Here is a 16545-nt window from a genome sequence, read left to right on the forward strand (position 1 = left end):
CAGGAAAGAGATGGGGGTTTCCTACCAGGCACCAGGCCAGGATGGAGAAAGACAGAAATGTGTCAAAGAAATGAGAGAGGCAAATAAAACTGGCAACGCAATTCCAATGGGAGATCCAAATCAGCCCATTATTGATTGGGTAAATGTCACATCAGGACATTCTAGGCAGGTAAAGTTCCTGCTTCAGCAGCATCTGCTGCATGATGGCATCAGGAACTTTACCTGCCTACAATGTCCTGATGTGACATTTACCCAATCAATAACGGGGTGATTAGAATCTCCCATTGGTATTGTACTGCCAGCTTTATTTGCCTTTCTCATGCAGCAGATGGTCCTGAAACAGACGAAAAGGGGGGAGCTATTTTAGATCTACTTCTCAGAGTTGGCCAGAGATAAAGGTGGTGGAGCCGTTTAGCAATTGCGACCATAATACTATCAAGTACGACATCATTACTGAAAAGAGAATACTGAATAAAGATACTGCAGTACCATTTACTTTAAATGGACACAATAATAAAACGAGGAAACTAATTAGAAGAAACTAAAAAGAGCAGTTCTAAGGGTTAAGAGTCTGCATGAGAAGTGCAGATTGTTTAAAAATACCATCTGGGGTAACAACATCTTGATTCCATAATATTTAAAGGACAAAACAAAACTCACTAGACAAAATTAAGATTAGTACCCTATATAACTAGTAGGGATGTGCATTTCTTTCATCCGTCTCTGCAGTATGTGCATACCTTGCCGACTTTCTAGTACATACAGGAAAGGCAGAGTATGATTGTTGCATACTCAATGTTTCTCACAAGTACTAGAAAATTGTCAAGATGCATGCGAACCCACCAAAACAAATATAACAAATGCATATCCCTAAATACTAGCCCTCAAAGTTGAGAGGTGGCAGGGCAAGAGATATTATGGAGTTGTGATTTAAGATGTTTTGTTTGGAACATATAAGCTATTCATAAATATAAATAAAAAATATATTGGAAGCTCAGCTAGAATGTGCTGCACAAGTTAAACAAGCAAGAGGATGTAGCAAGAAACTCTGAAGCCCACACATGTGAAGTAGAGTATTAGAGCATTTTATTCAAAGCTGCTGAATCAAGATAGTTGCAGAGTTATACAAAAGTGATTTTGGTCCCCAGCTCCGACACGAGACGTGTTTCGTACAACTTTAGAAGATAATCCATCTGATGATATCTCTTTAATAGTTGCCCCCCCTTTGAAACAGCATTGCTGCAAAACATAGCTTGCATCAGAGTTGCGGACCATTATCCCTTCTATATAACGCAGCAACATCTTTGCATCAGATGTACTTTTGAACTTTATACGCTATGCAGCATTGAATAAAATGCTCCAATACTCTACATTCATGGACAACAGTTTTTTCTTCATCCTCTTGCTACCTTTTACACTGCCATTTTGAGTGTGCTACCTGCTACCCTTGCTGAAAGGTGCTGAGAAAGATTAATGCCAAAAAATCATCCTTTACAAACAGTAAGCAATCCTTGTGAGGAAACTAGGAAAGAATATATGCATGGGTAAAGTAGTTGTAAAACAATAAGATGGTAACTTTCATAGCGGCGGGCAGGTGCACATGTGCATGTTTGTTACTCCACACCCAGACACATGACCATTTTATAACATATGCATGTATAAAATAGCCTGACCACGTGCACTTCTGTGCGCAATTTTAAGTGGGTACGCACTTGTAAACTACCGCATAAATGGGATTTTAAAAGACACGTGCTCCGTCGTCATTGCCCATTTTGCCAGTTCATTCCCAGTTCGCCCAATTAAGGGATAGGACTTCCAAACTCCCTCTACCTTAATAGCCCTCTTTCCCCCCATTAGCTCTGGCCCTTAAAACTCTGCTGATCTGTTTAGTTTTTTTGGTTTATGACTTACATGCTATCCATAGCAGAAGTAAAGCTACGGGGCAGGGGACTCTGATGCACGCTTGTGCGTGTAAGTATTCCCGTGCTAATTTCAATGTGGAATCCCGGAATGCCCATTCCCCGCCCCTATTTTGGAACTTTTCGTTTGTGTGTGCAATGGGTGATACACGTGTACTGAGGCGGCACTTAAAATCCGCTCTGCACGCGCTAGCCCGACATATTCACATATCTCCTGATTTTGGTGTATGTCAGGCTTTGAAAATTCATCTTCAAGAAGGTAGACCAAGAAAGAACTGTGGGCAAAAACTAATAATCAAAACTTTTTCAAAAGATAAATCAGTGAATGAGTCAGCTTGATCATGGGAGGTGTCATTCACCCAGGTTAATAGCGATTTATCCCAGTAAAAGTAGGTTGGCCTTTTAGCTAGGCATCGAGAGGATGTTCTCAGGCAGGGTGAGTTAAATGTTGCACGTTCATAGGGAGGGTAATTTACAGGGCTAACAAAGCAGCTGAAGACTTTCATATCTCAGATCCTTCCAAATTCTAGGGGAACGAATATCTGAGAAGGCCAAATGATCTGCAGCTAACTAATGTGTCAGTTTGCTCTAAGACCTCTTCTAGATTCAGATTCACAATGATGTCTTTTTTCTGAATCATCACCTATGAAGAATGGTTCTGGCAGTGAAGACCAAGGCAAAGAATTCATTTTGTTTTCCTGCTCTGGACCACTCCCTAATCCCACTTCCCCCGTCATCTAAGCAATCTTCAAAGAGCCCTCGTAGTTATAAAATATGCAGAGGCGTCACAGGTACGGGCTCCAGCTTGGAGAAGACTAGGGGACACTAACTGGGAACAGATTAATTTAAGAAGTCATGCACAATTAAGCTATGGAAATATAGTCACAGCTTGCTTTAAAAAAAGTTTTGTACAAGTTCCCGGACAGATCAATGAACAATTTATTAGTCAGGAAGATGTGGGGGGTTTGTCAAATCCTACTTCTTGCAATGAGCAATAGGGAATGGATCTCTCCATTAGAATTTTCTGGGTTCTTTGTATAACCCAGGTAGGCCATTGTTGGAGCCAGGACAATGGATCTTGGTCTGACCCAGCATGACACTGCTTGTGTTTTTTATGCAAGCTTGTTTTCCTCTGACTGACCATGATTAAGAAAGAAGAATTACTTTCATCCAGTTGCCAGAGGATGTGATCACAGCAACTAGCATAATGAAGTTTAAAAGAGGTTTGGACAAGTGCCTAATGTCTGAAAACATTAACAACCAGGTGGGAGTGAGTAACAGGAGTCAGATCTCCTTTCTGGGATCTGCCAGAAACTTGTGACCTGGACTGGCCACTGTCGGAGACTTGATGGACCTTGGTCTGACCCAGCATGGCACTGCTTAATGTTCTTATCCAGATTTGACTGCAGTAAATGAAACTGGGTGAGTTGACAATATATATTTTTGGAGCAATAGGTGCAAAAATATTTATCTAGGAGACAATAATCAAGCTGTGTGCAGTGATGCAATATCTATTCATACGTTTTACCATGATTTTTGCAGAAGTACTCACAGACTTTTGATTTGATTATTGGGTCCATAAAAATTTGTGCCTGCTACTTCAGCATGAACTGTTTGTCTTGGAAATGGCATGCAGAGATTTGAAAATGTTGTCTACACAGGGCCAGTGCAACACATTGTGCAAGCTGGGACTGCTGGAAGAGGCCTTGTTTTATTTATGAGAAGGAGGGAACCTGTGTGTGTGTTAAGCGGTGTGTGTCTGAGCAGAAGCGAAGGTGTGTGGGTCTCTGAGCATGTGAGTGTGAGAGGAGGCATGTGTGTGTGTGTCTGAGCATGTGTGTGAAAGAGGGAACATGTGTATTTGTGTGTGAGGGAGCACTGAGACAGATGCAAGTTCTAGGGATGATAGAATAAGAGGCCTAAATAATAGTAAGTACTTTTTGAGTAGTAAATTCTTCAGTTTATATCATGAAAGGTTGAGGTATTGAAGCATAAGATGTTCTCTTCATGAGTGTGTGTCAGAGCATGTATATGTGAGAAAGAGAGAAATCGTGTGTGTGTATGTGTGTAAGTATGTGTATTTAAGAAGGAACGTGTGTGTGTGGAAACGTGTATGTAGGAGGAATCATGTGTGAGCATGTGTGTGAGTCTGAGCTTGTGTGTGAGAGAGAGAGGGAGCATATGAGTGTATGAGGGAGAGAGTATATGTATGTCTGTGTAAGTACAGATATATATCTGAGAGAAAGAGAGGAGAACATTTATGCATCCCTTTCTCACTAATCCGCGACAATCTCAGAGTGACTGGAAATTAAACGTTTCCAGGTAAGGAGAGCATGAACTATTTTATCCTTATTAGTTTTCTTTTTTGGATGCTGTTTGATGTGTCCGCTGTTTTAATTATTGTATTCTCCATTCATCAGCTGTTTTGAAATATTTTTTATTAGTATGTTTATACTATTATGATTAATGTATGTATTATATTTCTTGATGTTATGTTTTAATATCTGAGGATTGGTGATGGTTTCTGTTTTTCCATTGTTGCATTGCATTGAGTCTGACTTGTTGCGGTTTTCCTATTCAGTTTTTGCTCGCATGTTTCTATTTATATATTATGGTTTCTTTTTTTGGTGAGGGTCTGTCTGTGTTCTGCATGTGTGACTGAGGAGAGGTATTCTGCTAATGTGCAGGAATCTTATGCAGCTTGGTTTGTTCTGTTTTCCTAACATGAGGTGTACTGGTGTTTTAGGGCTTGGTGTAATATTTGCAGTGTTGCCTTTTCATAGGTAGGTTTGTTACATTTTCAAGTGCTAGCAGTGCTGTTTTGGTGTGGGAGATTTATTATATTTTAATTGTAATTTCTCATGGCTTTCTGAGGGTCAAGCCCAAATCTAACATGCATTACAGTAACCCTAATGCTATATGGGATTTTGTAGGGTTTTCTGGTTGGCACCATAGAAGAGCATGCAAATACGTTGCGATATTTTGTTATCTAAGAAGACTGAATATTCTTTTTCATGTAAAATCTATTATAAATGCATAACTTTTAACCGTGTACAAGGAGAGAGCAGGTGGCAGGGGAGAAAGGGTATAAGATTTGCCTAGGGCACCTAATTCTCTTGCACCAGCAATGGGTTCTGGGGAGGGGGTGAAAACCCGGAGGGTTTTAAAGTTTAGGTCACTGGAAGGAGCTCTGCTTTTTTTGGCAGGCCTGAGACAGAGAATGAATGAAGTGTGTGGGGGAGGAGGGAGCAGCACAATAGCTAGCACCGACCCTGCTACTATGCATATCATTTCCCTCCCCAGACCCAAACATGCCCTTGGGGATGCTTCCAGACAATGTGTGCAAAATTACGCTCATTACAGAACAACGCAAGTAACTGTACCTGCATGGGAGGGGGTAGTATTCAGATAGAATATTTCTGCCCTATTACCCATGGAAATGGCTTTGAATATTGACCTCTAGATGTAATGAAAGCTCAACAGGAAGCAAATTCCCAGTATGAAGGGAGAAAGGGATAGTTGACATGTCTTTGGCAGAAACCATCTGAGTACATTTTTTTCCCCTTGTACCTGCCAGTTGGATGCTTAGAGGAAAATAAAAGCATTTAAGATCAGAAACGGAGACTTACATTTCATGAAGGGTTCCTCCCATTCGATGGCTATGGCAGAAAACATTACTAAACAAGTTATAGCCTCCTAAGGGTTAAATGTTTTCCCAGAAAAGGGAAGAATGGTAATTTATTGTACTTAGTGCTAGGAACTTCATAGACCCATAATCTATAATAGAATCTAGGCATGGTCCAAGTCAGCAGATTCAAACAGTTTAATGCAAATTGAACTGACAATAAATCTGCTTGATAAAGAATGAAAATTAAGATTGCAATCTTGGCAGTAGCTACATGCAATTTGCATACACATTATTCATTCCTTGAGCATGGCGCTCAGGCTAGTTGCCGAAGGGCTGGGATCCTCTTTACATTTCTGGACTGCTGCGATATGTGTTAATAGTGAGGGAGGCATGCAAGTCATAATTAAACAGACAAAAATAAAAGGGTAATGATGCTTGCTTCTTCCTTTTTATATGATTTTTCCAACTTAATTCCAAAGAACAAGCTTCATAATAAGAGGGATGCGTCACTGAAAGGGCCGAAGCTGACCCATTTCTCTTGCAGAAAGAGCAGCATCTCTTGGGATGACAGAATTAAACAGCAAGAAGAGGTCTAAACTCTCAAATTAGAGTTTTTCATAAGCTAAGGATCTAGCCAACATTTTAAACCAGAGCATTGAATTTCACTAGTTTTCTCCAGGAACCTACAATTCATTTCTTAACTGCACAGATCAATGAAAAAGCCAAGTACACAGAGGGTCCGATTCCTCAAGGTTGGACAGGCCCTAAGGCCCTCGGTTGGACAAGGAACTCGTGTTTCTCCTATCTCTACACACACCAAGTGGGGCCCTGCAAATAAGACACATGTGTTGGCCAACAGTCGCTCTCAGTCCTCAGAAAGAAAGATGCAAATCATTAACCATTCAAAACTAAGTCATAGATTAGAACTCATCTGTATTATTCCTAATTCAGTCCAGTTTACATCTCCTGAAACGCCATCTAGTTCTACACATATTTTACTGTTCTAATTATCGTGTTTTTTTCTTTTACAAATTATTCTTTTATTTTATGTTTACTGACTTATTGTACTTTCATAGTGTGTCAAATTATTCTTAAATTTAAAACAAGAAAAGAACCTGACTCTATGCTGCTAACATGTATAAGACAGAAGTCTATTTACTGACACTGTTTTGTGACGTTCTTCTAAACCATCATTCAGGCTACATCTCCCTTGGTAAGATGAATTTGATTCAGTATCTGAAATGGCACTATGTTTCTTTTTCATATTCCACCTTTTCTGGCACATACAAGTGGGTTACATTCAGGTACTCTATCCCCAGAGGGCTTACAATCCAAGACGGTAACTTTAAAGAGGGCACTCAGCTAGATGCACTTCCATTTCATTTCACATGCATGTTAGAATATACGCTGGGTGTGCGTGTGTGTGCGCTCCCCATTTTAAACGTGCATGTGAACAGCAGGGAAATGTTGGATTTGAAACCTGAAAGTGAGGGAATTTTATAACATGCACGCATCCAGGACATGACCAGTTTCACCAGTTCATCCACCAGTTTGCACAGTCTACAGCTAGGCCCTCAAGACCCACCCTGGCTCTTTAGACTGCACTCCCCCTCCTCCCCCTCCTCCCCCCCAAAAACCCAGACTCCCTCAAATATTTCATAGAAGTGTTTATTCAGACTTACAACTCATCCATTGCAAAAGTAACTTTGTGCTGAAAGGGACCGGGACCCGCACCAAGGCACGTTCCTACATACACACATACCTCTTGGCCCCTCCCCAGAATACCCATGCCCCCCCCCCATTCCGCCCCTTTTTTCATTGATGTGAGATATTCACGCATCGGTAATTGTGACCAGTTTATAACATTGGGTGGCGGCAAATAAGTGATACATGCACATCCATCTCCTGATTTTGTCATGCATATCTTTTTTTAAATTCACCTTCAAGGGGGTTAATTTTTCAAAGGATATTCATGCTTAAAACTGGGTTTTACATGTGTAAATGCACTTTAAACATATAAGTGGGCTTTTGAAAATTGCTATGATATATGCTTTTACATGCACAAATCCTTTTGAAAAGTATTCCTTTACACGGCTGAGGGGGGATATGATAGAGGTCTACAAATCATCAAAGGACTTGAACAGGTTAATGTAAATCAGTTATTTACTCTCTCAGATATTAGAAAGGCTAGGGGGCACTCCATGAAGTTAGCAAGTAGGTCATTTAAAACAAATCAGAGAAAAATCTCTCTCACTCAATGCATAGTTAAGCTCTGGAATTTATTGCCAGAGGTGTTAGTGTAACTGGGTTTAGAAAGGTTTGGATAAGTTCCTAGAGGAGAGGTCTATAAACTGCTATGAATTAATAAGGAATAGTAACTTGGGATCTATTAATGTTTGGGTACTTGCCAGGTACTCGTGACTTGGATTGGCCATGGCCAATGTTGAACACAGGATGCTGGGCTTGATGGGTCCTTGGTCTGATCCAGTATGGCAAGTCTTATGTTATGTTATGGTAAGTGGAGGAGTGGCCTAGTGGTTAGAGCAACAGGCTGAGAAATGGGGAAGCCAGAGCTCAAATCCTGCTTCTACGACAGACTCTCCTTGTGACCTTGGGCAAGTTACTTCACCCTCCTCAGCACAAACTTAGGGCCTTATTTACTAAGCTTTTGATAGACAGTTTTTGGTAACTTGCCAGGTTCTTATGGCCTGGATTGGCCACTATTGGTAACAGGAGGCTGGGCTTGATGGACCCTTGGTCTGACCCAGTATAGCATGTTCTTATCTTCATATTATAACATACGTGTGCATATGCACACAATTGATAAAATAGCATGGCTGTAAGACAAATTTTAAGCGGATGCATGCATAAGCACGTAAATCCCTTTTCTACGGCCTAAGTTGGGGAATTTAAAAAGCTGTCACAATCATACCATTGCCAGTTTAACCCAGTTAACAGCTACACCCTCCAAACCCCCCTGGTTTGATAGCCTACACTCCCCTCTCCTTACCCCAGACCCTTTCAATCCCTCAGAAATGGCTCGATTCTGTAATGTTATTGCTTACACGTCCTCCATAACAGACGTAAAGTTACATGACAATGGATCTGGACGTGCGCTGGGGCGCACAAATATTTATGCGCAAATCTCTTGGCCAGTCCCTGAAAAGGTCATGCCTTGCCCAGATCATGCCCACACCCAACCCCTTTTTGGAAAGGCTTCAGATGTGCACACAGTGGGTCTTACGCGCATATCTGGGCGTGTTTTAAAATAGGATCGGCACACGCAAGCTCGACTTATTCTCACATCCCTTTATTGATGCCGGCACCGGACTTTTAAAATACATGCTGATGGATTTTTAAAGCCCTACTCATGCTGAAGCTGGGAAATACTCTTGTGTCTCGGGCCGGCATGTGCCATGTGGATTTTAAGACGTGCCTGTGTAGACACGTATGTCCTGGGAGGCGAGTAAATCCAAAAGTTTATAAAGGGGCAGAGCATGGGCATGGTCTGTACGGAGAATGGGCATGTTGAGGAAGACCAAGAGATGTACGAGTAAATATTTATGCAGACAAGTGCATGTTGGGGTCCCCACCACATAACTTTACTTCTTTTACCTTGCTGGCATGTAAGTTCAAAAATATAAAAATCAGGGTAAGTCAATAGGATTTTAAGGGTAGAGTCTAACAGAGGAGAATGAGCCTTTAAAACTAGGGGGGTTAGAAAGTCCTATCCCTAATCTGGGCGAACTGGGAGCAGGGTAAGTAGCCTCAGCACCCACCCCTTATAAAATTCCCCCACACTTACACAGTAGATGCAGCATTTGTGCGTGTCTATATAGAATTCAGCACACATGTCCGTGCGTACGGCCGATTTTATAACATACATGCATATATGCCTGTATGTTACAAAAATTGCCGTGTCCACGTGCGTGAACCGGCATGGGCGCGTACATGTGCACACGCGTATGGGTCTTAAAATTCACCTCTTAGTGTACACCTGAAGCAATGGAGGGGGAAGTGGCTTGCCCAAGCTCACAGGGACCGGCAGTGGGATTTGAACCCTGGTTTCCCTGGATTGCAGCCACTGCTCTAACCACGAGGCTCAGGCTACTCCTCCATTCAAGTTATAAATGGAAATCTCAACCTAAATCTTGATTTTCCTAGAATTTAATCATCAATCCATTAGTTTTCTCCTTCACCTTCGGGCTCCACTTCAATAAGAATTGATCTTTACTAGGGCTGCGACATCTTGAGCCTTCGTGTATATCCTCAGCCATCACAATTTTCAGTCCATGGCCAGGGGTTACAATCTGCTACTCCCTCTGGACCCAGCATGTGTAAAGCTGAATTCTAGTTCCTAGGTATCACCATTATTCAATGGCTGCAACTCTCTCCACTGCCATCCATGCACTGTATTTCAAAACCCCAAATCTGCAAAACAGCAAGAGAGAGAATGTTCTACAAATGTGCTGCAAGATGTGCCCAGGACTCCAGGGGCCTGACTCGCTAAGGCTTTACTTCCATTCTGTGTCCATGGGAAGAAAAAGGTTTTGTAAATCAGACCTTAGAACTTCCTTCATATACGGGCCTATGCAGTAAAGTGCACTTAGGCCGAGCACACTGTTAGCCCCCGGTTAGTCGTGCATTTTCCAGGTGCTATTTTTACCCCTTATACAGTAAGGGGTAATAGCGCGTGGAAAACGAGCGGCCAACAAACCCCCCCCCCCCCCCCCCCAAAACTAATAGCGCCAGCAACATGCAAATGCATGTTGATGGGCCTATTAGTTATTCCCACGCGATACAGAAAGTAACGTCTGCCAAAGGCAGACATTCATTTCGGCCTGCACCAGGAAAGTGTACAAAAAAGCAGAAAAAACTGCTTTTCTGTACAACCTCCGACTTAATATCATAGCGATATTAAATGAGAGACCCCAAAAGTAAAAAAAAAAAAAAAAATTAAATCTGTCCCAGGCCCGCGGGTTGGAAGACGGACGCTCAATTTTGCCGGTGTCCATTTTCCGAACCCGTGGCTGTCAGCGGGTTTGAGAACAGACGCCGGTAAAATTGAGCGTCGGCTGTCAAACCCGCTGACAGCCGCTGCTTCTGTCAAAAAGGTGTCCCTAGCACCTCCTTTTACCGCGGGCCCTCATTAGCATATTTTTTCTTACTGAATTGCGCACCCAGGAGAGTGGCCTGGACGCACGTCTGGAGAGTGGGCGCTCGCTGGCTCTCCCGCGGGTTTTTCTGTATCGGCCCGAGTGTGATCCCGAAGTATTATGAAGTAAATTTTAAGTAACAATCTCTCCACCAAACTATGTGTGCACTATCACACCCACAGAGAACAAGGCAATCTTCAAAGGGAAGGCACCATGTACAGGAGAAAATGTAAGTTAAATAATGCACATCATCCAACTGGTTCTTTTTGAGGGGAGGGGAATGAACGCAAGCAAACAGATTCAGGCTGCCAGCTCTGAATAGGCAACTAAGGGCCTGCTTTACAAAACTTTATTCCCATAGACAGAGAATAGGATCCAAAGCTATAGCAAAGCAGGTCCTAAGTCTTGGAAAATGTGTCCCTATAATCCTCTGCATGATAAACTGCTGCTGCTACTCTGTGACAAGAAGCCGGGCTGGCAATCTCAGAGTCCAGGCCTTCTGACTCTGCTCCACTGGATGAATGGACATCTTCCGATTTTCCTGCAATGCACACAGCTTTATCTCCATTCATGCAGCGGGGGAAAAGTAGGCCAACATTTATTATTTATATATATTTTCAGATTTCTGGAGTGATTTTGTAACCACCTGCACTGACATGAAGTCTGCAGGGACGTTTTACCCATTTTCAAAGAGAAAGTTCATGCAGAGTTTTCCTTTCAGAATGATCCCAAAACCAGTCCTCTTCAGACATTTACACTTGCAAGGATTTTTTTTTTGTTGTGTAAAAAATGATGCACTTACTTTTGAAAATATAAAAATTATGCATACAATTCCAAACCCTACCAAGAACAGCACGGCTTCATATAGCCTTCTGTGCTTACTTTTACCTGGCAGGTCTGTAAACTCCATTTGCACAGGAAAAGCACTTTTAGCAGAAGAAATGGCTTTGTAAATGAGCCCCTCCCCCCCATATTATCTATACCTAATGTTGAGTAAAAGAGCAGAGAGGCCATAGGAGATGCTGTGTGACAGCAGGCCAGCCCTCCCCAGCTCTTCAGCACGTGCACAGTCCCATCTGATGAGCGACCCTGTGAGCCCCGACATCGCACATGCACGGCGACTTCTGCTGTCCTTCTGTCGCAGTCTGGAAAGTTCACTGGGCGTTATCCTTTCATATTTCTAGAGCTGGGCCAGGAAACGTGAACAAGCGCTCAGCAACTGACTGGCACCTGGCCCCATGAAGAAAGCCTGCAAGGATGCCTCCCTTTGCTCTGTTGCTGTAATTTGCTCCCTGGAATAAAAGTTTAGTTCTGAATTACTGTGCTTGCCATACAAATTGCTCGGACAATCGGGCCGATACAGTAAGGACGCGTAAGAAACAGTGCGGCAGTGCCGGGCACACCCTTGTTTGCAAGGGATGTGCAGAGGGACGTGATTCGGATTCGTCGGGGAGCAGATACGTTGCATTCGGCCGTATGGCGCTCCGATGCGTTAATATGGCAATTTCTATTCGTGTCCCAGCTAAAATTAAAATTAACTACAACCCCCCCACCCTCCTGACCCCCCCGAGACTTACCAAAACTCCCTGGTGGTCCAGCGGGGAGTCCGGAACCATCCCCTGCACTCTCACACCCTCGGTACCGGTTTCATCATGGCGCCGATAGCCTTTGTCACAGGGGCTACCGGTGCTATTGGTCAGCCCCTGTCACACGGTCATCGGCGCCATCTTGTGCTCCTACCATGTGACAGGGGCTGACCAATGGCACCGGTAGCCCCTGTGACATAGTATGGGCAAAGGCTATCGGCACCATTTTGAGTACTGGCATCAGACAGCCGGCGTACAGGAGGTCGCTCCGGGACCCCCGTTGGACCCCCAGGGACTTTTGGCTAGCTTGGGGGGGGCCTTCTGACCCCCCCAAGACTTGCCAAAAGTCCAGCGGGGGTCCGGGAGCGACCTCCCGCACGCCGGCCGTCTGATGCCAATACTCAAAATGGCGCCGATCGCCTTTGCCCTCACTATGTCACAGGGCCGGTACCTGTGACATAGTGAGGGCAAAGGCGATCGGCGCCATTTTGAGTATTGGCATTGGACGGACGGCATGTGCGAGGTCACTCCCAGACCCCCGCTTGACTTTTGGCAAGTCTTGTGGGGGTCAGGAGGCCCCCCAAGTTCACCAAAAGTCCCTGGGGGTCCAACGGGGGTCCCGGAGCGACCTCCTGCACTCCGGCCGTCCGATGCCAGTACTCAAAATGGCGCCGATAGCCTTTGCCCATACTATGTCACAGGGGCTACCGGTGCCATTGGTCAGCCCCTGTCACATGGTAGGAGCACAAGATGGCGCCGATGGCCATGTGACAGGGGCTGACCAATGGCACCGGTAGCCCCTGTGACAAAGGCTATCGGCGCCATGATGAAACCGGCAGCGAGGGTGTGAGTGCAGGGGATGGCTCCCGGAACTCCCGCTGGACCACCAGGGAGTTTTGGTAAGTCTTGGGGGGGTTCAGGAGGATGGGGGGGGGGGTTTGTTTAAATTTTTATTTAGGCGGCCGTATAATTCGGGAGAAGATTCGTGTATTCGTGGGGAATCGCGATACGTTTCGCTTCCCCACGAATACTACGAATAGTGTAATATATGTTGCGGATCGCCAATACGGCGAAAACAAATGCACACCCCTATTGTTTGCTGCGCGCACATCTTGGTTCACAAGCCGCTCGATTCAGTATTCAGATTAGACGTGAATCCAAGCGGCGTCCAAAGCGCGTCAAAGAAGCGGTAGGGGTTCGCAATCCATTTTACTGTATGGAGCAGTATGCAGCGCCTATACAGTATCCAGGGTGCACTGGTACCTTTCGTTTCAAATGTCATTCCACCAGGTAAGTGGATGGTTCTTTTCTATAGACCCTGCTGCCTTGAGCGCCCGGCCAGATCTCCAAGCCGCGACTTTGGACGTCTGGCCGGGCGCTCAAGGCAGCGCGGCCTCCGATCATGGACGCCCGGATACAGGCGGGAAGGTCCATGAATGGAAGCTTTGACCTTGGACGTTCGAGGTTGCTGCTTCCGTTCAAGGACATTCCTGTCTCTTTCCAGACATCCATTCTGCTTCTCAACCGAATGAAAAATAGCGCCAGAGCAATAATATGCATGTTGTCCATGGCGCTGTCCGGTACGAAGCTGACTGAACACCACACTAACGCCAGGGTCAGAGTAGGCAGTAAATATGCAGGTTAAAGACGCGGCAAATAAGCTGGTTAAAAAGGCGATAATCTGGGCGCACGTTACTGTATCAGAGGGAATAGCTAAATCGATCATTAACATATCATATACATGCGGCGGGCGGAGACGGATACGCGTCCATTTTGGCAAGCGGTAAGGACGCGTAAAACCGGATACTGAATCGCGGGTTCGCCTTACGCGTCCAAATTGTGCGTCCAAAGCGGGTTAGAAACAGGGTAACCGCGGCCCCGCTTTACTGTATCGGCCCGAATGAGAGCAGATCAGGCGCTTGGCTGCACATTTTACTTTCGGTATCCCGCGGGGATAACTAATAGGCTCATCAACATGCATTTGCATGTTGATGAGCGCTATTAGTTTCGGGGGAGTTGGCCACACATTTTCCACGCACTATTACCCCTTACAGTATAAGGGGTAATAATAGCGTGTGTAAAACGCGCAGTCAAATGGGGACTAAACGGTGCACTTGGCCGAGTGCACTGTTCTGTATCAGCCTGACTGCCAGGATAGCAGTATAATCTCCAGCTCCCACTGGCATTCTACTTTAGCCATAGTAATACTAAGACAGCAGCGCTGGTAGCTGCCAAAGCAACACTGGAAGCTGCCTGGACTGGTACGATTGTGCCGTGATCCCGGCGGCCAGGGAGGTTTTCAGGCCATGGTATCGGGTAGGGCAGAAGTGTGCAGGTTGGGGTTGGGAGGGTGGGTGGGTGGGGTTGAGCAGGGAGCTGGAGGAGCTATGCTCTGAGAAACTGCAAAAGAGGTATGAGAGGTTGGGGGCCATTCCTAGAGACCATAGGACTGCGTGTGAGAAGGGTGAATCAGGCACAATGTCTGACATTATTTGGGCATTTAGTGTGTGTGTGTCTGTGCATGTGTGTGTGTGCATGCACTTGTATAGTATGTGTGGGGGGAGGGGGAGGAGCGATTCAGGCTTGCAGGCTGCTAAATTATTTTTTCATTCTTTGAAAGCACAGACACTGGGATACTTTTCACCTTGGGGTTACCAACTTTTCCATAGACCGTGACTGGACACTTGAGGACTGGGAGGAAGGGGTGCTCCATTCCTTTCTGATATTAGCATAAATTTGCATATATTTGTCCCCTGCTGCTGTCTGCTCTCTTTTCCCTGTGTTCCTTGTGCCTTGACTGTATCTTTTCCCTCCCGCTGCCCCTCATTTCTCTCCCTTCTGTCTCCTCCCGTGTCTCTTTACCTGCCTCCTCCTGGCCCTGTGCCCCCTCTCTCTCCCTTCATCTTCAGTGCCCTTCTGTCTCTTTCCATCCTTATCCCCTATTGATTCTCCCTCCTCCATCCCCTGTGCCATCCTCTGTATTTCTGTCCCTCCAGCTCCTGTGTCCTCCTGTGTCTCTCTGGCTCCTTCATTCCCTCTGCCTCCTCTCTCCTCACCTTCCATGTGTCTCCTCTAGCTCTTTCATCCAGCCTGTGCCTCCCCCCTCCTTTCACCATACCCTATACCTCTTTTACTCGCCCATCCCTTAATTTTTTGCCTCTTCTGTGCTTCTTTCTCTCCTCTGAGGCATACCTGAGATATGCAGGAAGCTCTGCTAGAGCAGCCTGGAGGAGGGAAGGACTGAGCCGTTTCCTCATCCCCTCTTGTCACAGCTTACAGACATGGTAGAGAGAGGAGGGGGAAGAGCCGCAGGGCAGCCGCTAAGGAGAGTGCTCAGGTGAGGTTCCCACCCCCACTCCCTACAACAGCCAATCACAGCATGGTGAGAGGAGATAGGGCAGGGCTGCAGCTCAGCTCTCAGGCAGCTTCTTCCGCCTTAGCTCCCTCCCCCAAACTGCTGCAGGTTGACGGAAAACAAGACGGTCTGGTTCGAAACAGGACATTTGGCAACCCTATTGAAGGAGTTCAATTTTATGGACTATCGCTGTACGAAAAGATCGGAAGAACTATGTCTAATCATGCTGTAGTGAAACGCACAGCCATCTTGATTTACTAACATTTGCAACGCAAACGAACCCTAACACGTAATGACGTACTTACGCACTAACGTTTAGTGAACGTGACTCCATTTTGGATTCATATTTTGTATTGTATTAATACGAACGCCGTCGCAAATGTCTAACCCGTCAATTAAATGACGAAACAATAATCTGATCATAAGCTACACCTACTAGAGACCACGCTAGCTATTGCTTGTTCAGCAGTTTGTAAAATGATTGTTCAGCAAAACCAGAACGCATGTGCAAAAGATAAGAATTGTAAAGTGCATAAAAGTTTGCTCCTGAGGGGGCGTGGTATGCAGTTGTACTAAGCCGTTGTCTTAGCTGCATCTTGCTGGCAATAAAAGTCTATCTTTGCGGATCAGTTGTCTGGACCTCCTTACTGATTAAAACAGACGGTTACATTTGGCGAGCTTCAGCCAGGAGGTGCCGGGGACGCTATTTTAGCCCCCCAGCTGGTCCGGTGGTTTGGTGGCGGAGCGATCCCCCAGACTTACTTGGTGAGTGGCCACCGCTGAGTTCAGCGATCAGGTTTCTGAGGGGACCGTTCCACAAGGAACTTCTTGAGACCTCTGGGCTGGTGATTCGAAAAGAAGGCTTTCTTCGCGATCGAGAGAACGTTTCAGGCAAGTATAC

The 16545-nt window shown here is 45.2% G+C and overlaps 1 protein-coding gene and 1 long non-coding RNA gene across 4 annotated transcripts in view; one reads left to right on the forward strand and one right to left on the reverse strand.

The window, feature by feature from the left end:
* IL1RAPL1 (interleukin 1 receptor accessory protein like 1) overlaps positions 1-16545 on the reverse strand; it is a 1713530-nt gene that overhangs the window by 905114 nt on the left and 791871 nt on the right. The gene's annotated exons all lie outside the window — the stretch shown is intronic.
* The window catches only part of LOC115092311, a 33365-nt gene continuing 20049 nt past the window's right edge, over positions 3230-16545 (forward strand). The window contains exon 1 of the long non-coding RNA XR_003856988.1: positions 3230-3341. This is a non-coding gene — a long non-coding RNA (uncharacterized LOC115092311). The remainder of the gene's footprint in view (positions 3342-16545) is intronic.

Source organism: Rhinatrema bivittatum, chromosome 5 (assembly GCF_901001135.1).
Source record: "Rhinatrema bivittatum chromosome 5, aRhiBiv1.1, whole genome shotgun sequence".
Taxonomy (NCBI): Eukaryota; Metazoa; Chordata; class Amphibia; order Gymnophiona; family Rhinatrematidae; genus Rhinatrema; species Rhinatrema bivittatum.